Source organism: Zootoca vivipara, chromosome 2 (genome assembly GCF_963506605.1).
Source record: "Zootoca vivipara chromosome 2, rZooViv1.1, whole genome shotgun sequence".
NCBI lineage: Eukaryota > Metazoa > Chordata > Lepidosauria > Squamata > Lacertidae > Zootoca > Zootoca vivipara.
The window spans coordinates 24317195-24326987 of record NC_083277.1 but is presented as its reverse complement, the minus strand read 5'-3'; positions in this window follow the sequence as shown (position 1 = coordinate 24326987).

Here is a 9793-nt window from a genome sequence, read left to right as displayed (position 1 = left end):
CAGGGATGTGTGTACAGTTGGCTACAATAAAAAAAACAAAATTATGTGCCCTGAAAAGCTGAATTCTGCAACCTGTATAAATTATGCAAATGATGCTTTTTTATTTTTGTTTCAGCTGAATAAGTCCTGTTGCTGATCGTTTGGACCAGGAAGAAGTTAGGCAGCATAATTGTAAGGATGGGGGATGGGAACCAGGCAGAGGGCCTTCTCAGTAGTGGCACCCGCCCTGTGGAACGCCCTCCCACCAGATGTCAAAAAAAAAATAACTACCAGACTTTTAGAGGACATCTGAAGGCAGCCCTGTTTAGGGAGGCTTTTAATGTTTAATCGATTATTTTATTTTAGTTTATTTTTCTGTTGGAGGCCGCCCAAAGTGGCTGGGGAAACCCAGCCATATTATTATTATTATTATTATTATTATTATTATTATTATTATTATGTGGGGTTCGTGATTTCAGCTCTCTTGACATAATATGCTGGAGACAGTTCTCTAGTAACACTTCTTTATTAAAGCAAACAAGACTGAGCTCTGAGGAGAGGAAAGCTACATTTATAGGGATGGGGGACTAGCTAGAAAGTGATACATTTTGGAGGGAACAATATCAGGCAATCACAGTGCTGCCTTTTGGAGGAAACCAATAAGACAGAGGATCCAAATACAGCAGCTTAAATGAACCAATAGTAGCTGTACCTCCTGGAACCAAAAGACAGTTACTTTACCCTAAGGCAAATACATACAATAGTAATACAGATACAGTATAAAATCCTTTGACTCAATACACAACAGGGGAAGTGCCAGGTTGGCAGCAGCGGGTACGAGGCTTACTCATATGTGCTCATCATAGCTGCTCACACAACCTTACCACCATGCTTCCTTGCTTCATTCTGACCCTGCTTAGCAGTGCCTCACATTGCTGCGATGGAACAGGAATTCTGCATCCAGTGTCATATTCCATTCAAAATACATGTAGTAGTCCTGCTTTCTTTCTCGTTTGACATTCTGAAGGTAAATGCCCTTCTTTGGACTTAGCACAAAAACTGCATATCGGGTTGTAGGGAAGACCAGCATCTGCAGCAGGACAAAGGCTTGTCTGGTCTAGCATCCTCACTAGCATTCTCACCGTGGCCACCCAGATTCCTATGGGAAGCTGCAAACAGGACCCGAGCTCACAGCCGGGGCTGGCACTACCATTAAGGCAAGCTAGGCCATCGCCTAGAGCACCAACATGGAGGGGACGCTGGCCAGCCTGGCCCCCACTGCCTGCCGCCCGCCCTGCCCAGAAGGGAGAGCGAGGGCTCTGGCAGCGCCTTCCCTCTCCGCCAGCACGGCGAGCAAGTGCACGACAACTCGCCGCCGGGGCTGCAGGCAGGCAGGAGAGCGCCTGCTGTGGCGCCCAGAAGCTCTGTGCTGCAACAGGTGCTCGCAGGGCCACGGCGGGAGAGCGAGCAGGGGATGAGGGGCACGGTGCTGGAGCAGCCGCCCTGGGGAGGGTCATGCCTTCCGGGTCTCCTGAGCTCACTGCCTTGGCGGCCAGCTCCTCCTCCGCGCTCCGCCTCCTTGAATGGGGCTGGGGGGGCTCCGCGAGGCCCCGGCTGCGTTGGGGCACCCCTGCGGGGCTGGCACCCTGTGTTTGATATATGATTGGCCAGGGGGGGGGCGCCAGAAGGTGATCTCGCCTAGGGCACAAAAAACCCTAGCACCGGCCCTGCTCACAGCACTGGTATTCAGTGGCATACTGCCTCCAACAGTGAACTGACACAAAACATTAAACATGGCACAAGCTTTTGTAGACTGGAGTCCACTTCAGCAGAAACTTGCTTGTTACTTGGTCTGTTGCTACGTTTCTGTGATGGTTGTTGGCTGCCTTGAGGGTCTCATTAGGAATGACATCTAAGTGTGAGCTTGGTGAAGTATGTCTGGAAACTGGAGCCTTCGGGGGTGCAGAGTTTAAGTGTTGCCAACACTAGGTCACCCCTGGCACAGAGGTGGGGACCCTTGACAGCACAGCAAATGCTTATCAATCACCTGGGCCAAACTGAATACATTTCACTGGCACTAAAGTCCTTTCTGTGTGCCCTTCTCACGGCGCATTTATTTTTGCTGCCACTGAACTATTACACTGGTTCTTTGTTTCACCTCTGGGGCTTTGTTTCACAGTCATTTCCCTAGCAAAAGAGCAGCCTCCTCTTCTCTTCAAACACAATTAACGTGTCATTCACATTGTACTTTGGACCGGAATATAACCACTTGCAATAGCTGCTCCAAAAAAAAGAGGGGAGGGGGGAAATCATTCCATAATCACCATAATTATTGCTCGCATCAAGGGAACACTCAACTTCTTTGCTATGGCAACTAGAGCTAGGGAAGCTGTTTAATTCGGGGAAAGCGCAATGCAACCAATTACTTTCCAAAACATTTGACTGCCCACCTGTGTCCACTGGAAGTAGGATCAAGATTGTCAGGGTAGAGAGGATGGCTCACTTAACTGAGCATGCAAATAATAGCTTATATAACAAGCAAAGTCAGAGGCTACTGCATTATGCAAATGTTGGTTCTGCTCCTCAGTAATTATGTGTCTGTAATAGTACAAATGTTGCCCTCATCACATCTCTATTGCAAAAAATAAACTGCTCTCTGAGACACTCCTTGCCTCCTCTCCACTGATACATGTAATAAAAGCCTGTGCTAGGTATGTAGTTGTAGGCCAGAGCTCTATTCCGAACTTAAAAATGGGAAGCGTAATACTGGTGGACAGCAAAAGAGGTTTAAAGACGCTCTCAAGGCAAATCTAAAAAAAAATGTAACATAAGCACTGATAATGGGAAAGACTGGCTTGCGAGCGCTCCAACTAGAGAACAGCCTTTACCAAAAGGGTAATGGACTTTGAAGACGTCCAAACTCAGGATGAAAAGGAGAAACGTGCTAAGAGGAAGGCACATTTGGCAAACCCTCACCGTGATCAACTCCCACCCGGAAACCTATGTCGCCACTGTGGAAGGACGTGTGGATCCAGAATTGGCCTCCACAGTCACTTATGGACTCACTGTTAAGACCGTGTTCATGGGAGGCAATCTTACTCGGCTACGAGTGATCTCCAAAGAAGAAGAAAAGGCAGGCCAGAAAATTAGATGGGCCTGGTGCCTGTAAGTGGACAATCCAGGCAGTGCTTTTAGTGTCCATCACCAACATGGGTTCCATGGTGGGGGATTATTGCCTTGTTTGTTGTTATGCTGTGTATTTTTGTGTTTTTATACTTTTAGCTGCCCTATGAACCTTGGACGAAGGGTGGTATATAAATTTAATAAATAAAAAGGGTGGAGTCTGACACAGACACATTTTCTGGAGAGCCAACTGGAGCTAATGAAAAGCAGGGGCATAGGAAGGGGGGTGCAGTGGGGGCAATCTGCCCTGGGTGTGTGTGAAAAAGGCACACTGTGGGGGGCTTGCCCCACCACCCCCGTGCGCCGCGGCTCAAGGTACCATGTGCGGCGGATCGTGCTGCCCTCCCCCCACAACTTGGGTGCACAGCATGGCCGCTGCTTGGGGCACCCATGCAACTAACTCCACCACTGATTCCAAGGGCTTCTTCTCCATCACAAACATACACGAAAAGCAGTGCTTTGTTAAAGGTGCTGGGAATCGTAGCTTTGCGAGTAGAAACTACAGCCCCCAGGAATCTTTGGGGGAAGTCATGCGCTCTAAATGTGCATTGGCTGTATTTTAAATGTATGGTGCAGATCTGCCTTTAATGATATTTTGAAGCACTTGGATCTAAGTTGAGCCGGTGGTAACGGCAGAAGAGGAAGAAAGTACCTTTGATGGCAGATGCCCTGAGATGTCTTTGTGGGCTACCAAAAGAAACCAACACACAAAGCCCAGTGTGAGCTTATTCCAGGTCCCATGTCTGTCAAATTGGGTCTGCAACTTGGGACGATACCTGGGCATTGTTATACGTGCTGTCATAACATTTCTGGGTCCCTTATTAAAGATCCCGTTTGCTGGAGGCTCCAGAACCCTAAAGTTCTGAAAGTGCTGCCATTTCACGCATGAGAACTTGAACTTACAAAACGGACGGCCATCTCAATGCTGTTCCCCATCTCACAATAAGTTTTCACCTAGTATCAGGTTGGTTCTTTCCACAGACTGTGTGGATTGTTCATATGCCTGTAGAAAATGTATTGACAGAGTATGCCTGCTTTTCATGACACCTCTAGGACTGTCTGAAGAACAACAACAAATTCAAAATATATGCTTGGGAAGTATGGATTTCTGCAACAAGGCAACAGAAAGCAACAAGCAAACTTTAAATGAAAAAGAAAACTAATAAAAGGGTAACACTGCTTTACAGAAACATATTTCAGAGCATTGTATGCATAGGCCAAGCCTGCATACATACCATACATTTAAAACACCGCCTAAAGAAATTTGGGGACTACAGTTGACACATCATAGAGCTAAAATCACCTGCACTCTTAACAAACAGGATTCTTGCAGTGTGCATGTGTACTTTAAATGTATGGTGTGGACACAGCCTAACCCAAGCAGTGCTGGGGGTGGGGGTTGCAGACCTTCCTCAAGGTCAATCCTGCAGCTTCAGGGTCCGAGAATCAGCTTTTCTTGCAGTTGATCAAGTTGTGCCTGTTGGAACTACGGTATAGTTGGCCCACCACCAGAATCTCCATCTGGTATGTCTATTACATTCTGCAATAGGTTTTGCAATATGTATTTTATTGTGGTTAACTTTTTAATGTACTGCTTTAGGGAGCTTTTAGCGGGCAGCCATAAAAATGAATTTCACCTTACCTGACACACGTAGTTGGTCTAGAATGCAAGTTATTAACTGGGTCCTACTGCATAGGTGCCAACTCCCAGATTGAAAAATCCAGGATCGGCACCGGAAGTCATGCTGCGGCCATTTTGGAACTGGGCAGAGCAGCACCGGGAGTTGCTTCTACACATGCTCTGCCCATTTCCAAAATGGCCACAGTGCCGGAAGTCGCAGTGCGGCCATTATGGAACTGGGCAGAGGAGCACCGGAAGTCGCTTCTATGCATGCTCTGCCCATTTCCAAAATGGCCGCAGCGCCAGAAATCGCTTCTGCGCATGTCTGGAGACTCCAGACATGCCCAGAAGGAGCCTCCCTGGGCCGGTAAGAATTCGGGGGATTTACGGGGTTTTTTAAAATCCGGTCTGCCAGCGGGAAATGGTTGGGAAAATGGGGGTTTCCCGGGGAATATGGGGGACTTGGCAGCTATGTCCTACTGTAATGAGTATCTTTAACCTGTACTTAAATATTGCCACTAGGTCTCACTCAGCTTGTTTCCTGGCAAAACTGTAAGGCCTTAAAACACACACCTTACAATGACCTAAATTATCTGTGACCACTTTCAGGCATCTGAACCTGCCCAGCATCTTGGTTCCTGGTCCGCACCTTCAGATATTCAGCAAAAACAGCTTGTGTTGCAGTGAGGTCTTGTGGGCAAATACCTGCTCCTCATGTAGCAGCAGTGGCCAGTGTGTGAAACACCACAATGCCTGTTATGTTAAGCAAATTGCTTAATAGTGAGGCGAGCTAAGAAGAGACAACGGAACATGTAAATTCATCCTTAATCTCTCAATTGGAAGAACTATTTACATGCTCCAAGCTGCAAATAAAAGGTCTGGTTCAAAGAACTGGGTGCTTTTTATGTTTGGCCACTGAATTAGCTGATTAAAGCACGCACTGCTTGGTGCATCATTCTATGACATTAAAAAGCAATTAAGTCAGGCAGGTTGGATAATTGTTTTGTTACAATCATAAATAAATCAGCCCTCATGGGAGCTCTAGTTACAGTGTTGTACAAAGAGCAGTTTACCTTGGAGGGGAAATTACAAGCACTATCTTGCAATGAGTTTCAAAAATGAAATCACTGATGATACTATTGATATAAGCCTGCCCCATATAAGGTTGGCCAAAATAATCATCTACATTAGGCTTCCTCAACCTCGGCCCTCCAGATGTTTTTGGTCTACAACTCCCATGGTCCCTAGCTAGCAGGACCAATGGTCAGGGATGATGGGAATTGTAGTCTCAAAACATCTGGAGGGCCGAGGTTGAGGAAGCCTGATCTACATAAAGCAGATGAGGGCTCAGGTCCCCCATGCAAACTGCTCATAACACTCCTGCTCTTGAGTAGGTGGCACAAGAGAGGTCCCTATGCGCCTGTCACTGAGGAAGCCTCCCTGGGGAGGCCATTCTAGAGGGCAGGGAGTGTCTATGACTTTTATGGCTCTTTCTCGGCAACCTACCTAACCTGTAAAGGTGGAAACACCTAGAGGAAGGCCAGGCTTATGTGGAAGAAGAAGGCACTTCTCCACATGCTCCAGTTTTGGATTTAACCTTAGAAAATCTAGTTAAGAAATCAGAATTTGGGAGCCATGGAATGAAAGGCAGAAAACAATACAAAAGAACAGGGACAGGGGCCAACCTCTTATCTCTGGAGTCTCCATTAGCTAGATCACAAAGTTCCTTTTTACAGCAAACATGTGAGACATCTAGGTCGGTATTTGACAAATATTTCAGATAGACAATTAAGTGCTATAAAAAGAGGTATTTGCACTTATCTTGATAACTCATGCAAGTCAAAATTAGCATTTCCTAAACAAATAAACCACATCAATGTGATTAGAGGGTTATGCAGGTAACCTTCAACTTATCATGACTCCTTCTGGTGAGATTTTGAACCAAAATATTTTGATGGGCACTAGCGGTTTCAACAATTTTCAACTCCAGACTGCTGAGCAGAAGATCCACAAAGTTTTACTACGTCAGTGATGCTGGTATCACAAAAATAGTAACACTGATAATTACCATTTATTTATAAAGCTCCTACGCTTCCTCCTTCCCAGGGACCTCAAGGCAGGTAATAAGTCAAAATGCCAGAACAAAATGTTGAACACAGAACAACCACCAAGTTAAACTCAGTCTTAAAACACACAAAACCGGCCACATAAGAGTTGTTGTTGTTGTTGTTGTTGTTTAGTCGTGTCTGACTCTTCGTGACCCCAAGGACCAGAGCACGCCAGGCACTCCTGTCTTCCACTGCCTCCTGCAGTTTGGTCAGACTCATGTTCGTAGCTTCAAGAACACTGTCCAACCATCTCATCGGCAAAAAGTCATTCTGAACAACCACATTTTACTAGCTCTGTGGCTAAAGCCACGTAGTAATGGAGCCTGGTGCACCACACTTGGCAAACCATTCCACAGGTCAGGTATCACCATAGGAAGTTCCCCAGTCCTGGATGCAATCAGCAATGCCCCATGAAGCCAAGGGATGGTGATCAGGACATGCAGGAAGGAATCTATGGAAGAAAGTAGCCTTTATGGTACCCAGAGCCCAAGCTAGTGAGGGCTTTAAAGGCTAACATCAGCACTCTGAATTGTGACCATAAAAGAACAGAAAGCCAGGGCAGGTTGTGCAAAATCAGTGTGATGGAATTGAGGCATCTGGCACCCACCAGCAACACGGCTGCCCCCCCTTTTAAACTAACTACAGTTTCAAAACATAGTTGTATGGAGGTCACTAGGACATAAATTGTGCTGGGAAGGGTCAGTTTTGTCAATAAGGCTCACAGTTACTGAAGCTGGGAAAAGGTACCTCTCCTTAGTGACGCTACCTGCATATCCCACAGCAGTGCATGGCTGAGGAGTAAAATGGTGTATTTTATTGAGTCAAGCAGTAGTTTAAGAGAGCTGCAACGTTCTGAATTTACACAGAACAGAGAAAGTGTGGGATATGCCTAAGTGACGCTTGCAAGACAAGCCCTTTTCTCCATGCAGAGTAGCAGAATAAAAGCTGCCAGGCCCCTACCTAGCTGTGCTCCTTGCTTTCTTCAACCATGCATGGAGGAGGCCTCCTCTTTGTGCAGAATGGCAGGAGTGCTGCCCAGAACAGTATGCTGCCAGCAATGTCTCTCTGTGGAGGGGTGTAGGGGGCGCTCCGCCCCGGGCAGCGCGCGATCCTGTGGGCGCCATGGTGACGCGGCCCGCCCCAAAACATATGCCCCACCCCCAAAATGCGTCCCCACCCCCAAAATGCGCGCCAGCCCTGCCCCCGCCTGCTCTCCGCCCCGGGTGGCATAGCATGAAGCTACACCAGTGTCTGTGGCAAACTCTTCTTTGTTTTCTCCTGCTCTGCAAAGAGGGGAAGCCTCCTAGGGTCAGCCTAAACTACACAGAAACAGGTTCATTCCACCTCACTCTGTCTCCCATCCTCATATAATTTGGGAAGGCTTAGGGGGCAGTTTCTGGTTGCCATGGGAACCACTGGGCCAGTTCTTCCAGCCATGGCTGTGTGACTTCCTGCTCCCAAATTTAAGAAAGGTTTTGTTTGTTTGTTTGTTTGTTTGTTTGTTTGTATACAGCCCTATGCCCGCAGGTCTCAGGACGGTTACAACATAAAAGCAAAAAATACGTAATAAAAAGAAAAAGAAGAATAATCCCCCTTCCCAACACATTTTAAAAGGGCATTGGATGTCAATCAGCCAGAGGCCTGGTTAAAGAGGAGTGTTTATTGCCTGGTGCCTAAAGGTGTATAATGAAGGTGCCAGCCGCATCTCTCTGGGGAGAGAATGCCACAAGCAGGGAGCCACTACAGAAAAGGTCTGTTCTCGTGTTGCCACCCTCTGGACCTCTCATGGAGAAGGCACATAAGGAAGGGCCTCAGAAGATGATCTCAGGGTCCATATGGTTCATAGGGAAAGAGGCGGTCTGTAAGGTATTAATTCAAGAAACTCTCCAACATTTTCTTGCAGATCCCCACTTGTGATCACTAACTTGTCTTTTTCACAGCCACATTGATGTTTTGGTGATCTATTCACCCCCACCCCCACCTCGCAAGATCTTTCACAGAGAATCACTGACAGTTCAGATTCCCTTCAGCACAAAGGTTAAGTGAGGATTCTTCTTTTTGTTTGGCCCAGTGAAAATGACATTGCCCTTGTTTACGCCCAATCTCATTTTGCCATTTGTTGCCCATTAGCCCAGTTTGCAGAGACTGAGTTATCTAGTATCAGCATCCTGAATAATACAATATTATCCACTAACCCCCCCTTACTCCAGATAATTCACGAATAAATTAAATAGGCTCTGGCCCCAGCTCCTCTACCCGTGATGCACTGTTTGGGCAGAAAGCAATCATATCCTTTTAATGTAAAAGCTCGGCATATTCAGGCAGAAGGCCTTTAATTCCAGCTCCTTTTTGTCAGCCTTCTGAAAACTCTTATGCTGCATGTCCTCAAAACAAAAAAGGCTTGCTAGTATCCCGAAGGAAGACAATGGAGGTGGGTGGGGAAGGGAGATGGCGTGGATAAAGCAAACCAAGTTATTTGGCTGACACTTAAGGACAAGAGGAGTCACAGGCAAACAAAGCAAGCATTCCATTACATCTGTGCAGTATCTTTCCAAAGCTAAGCAGAGGAGTCATGGGGCTAAAATCCTACGTACTAATAGCAAATTCGTATAGCCAAGATGGTACCAACCACGCACGCCAGAAGTGTCAGTGGGCTTGGGGAAACCCCCGAAGCTTGAAGAACTACAAAAATCCAAAATATTTAAACGGAGAGTTGAAAACCCCAAAAAACATCCCAATCAGGGGAGGAGGAATGGAATCAAATGTTTTGGAAGAGAGCACCCTGAACAGAAGTACTCTGCCGTCTCACTCGTATCATGCACCTACCCATGAAGTACTAAAATTCCTTTTGCTTGCATCTTGGTCAAAAAGCAAGAATTCTTGAAGCACTGAACCGATCCTG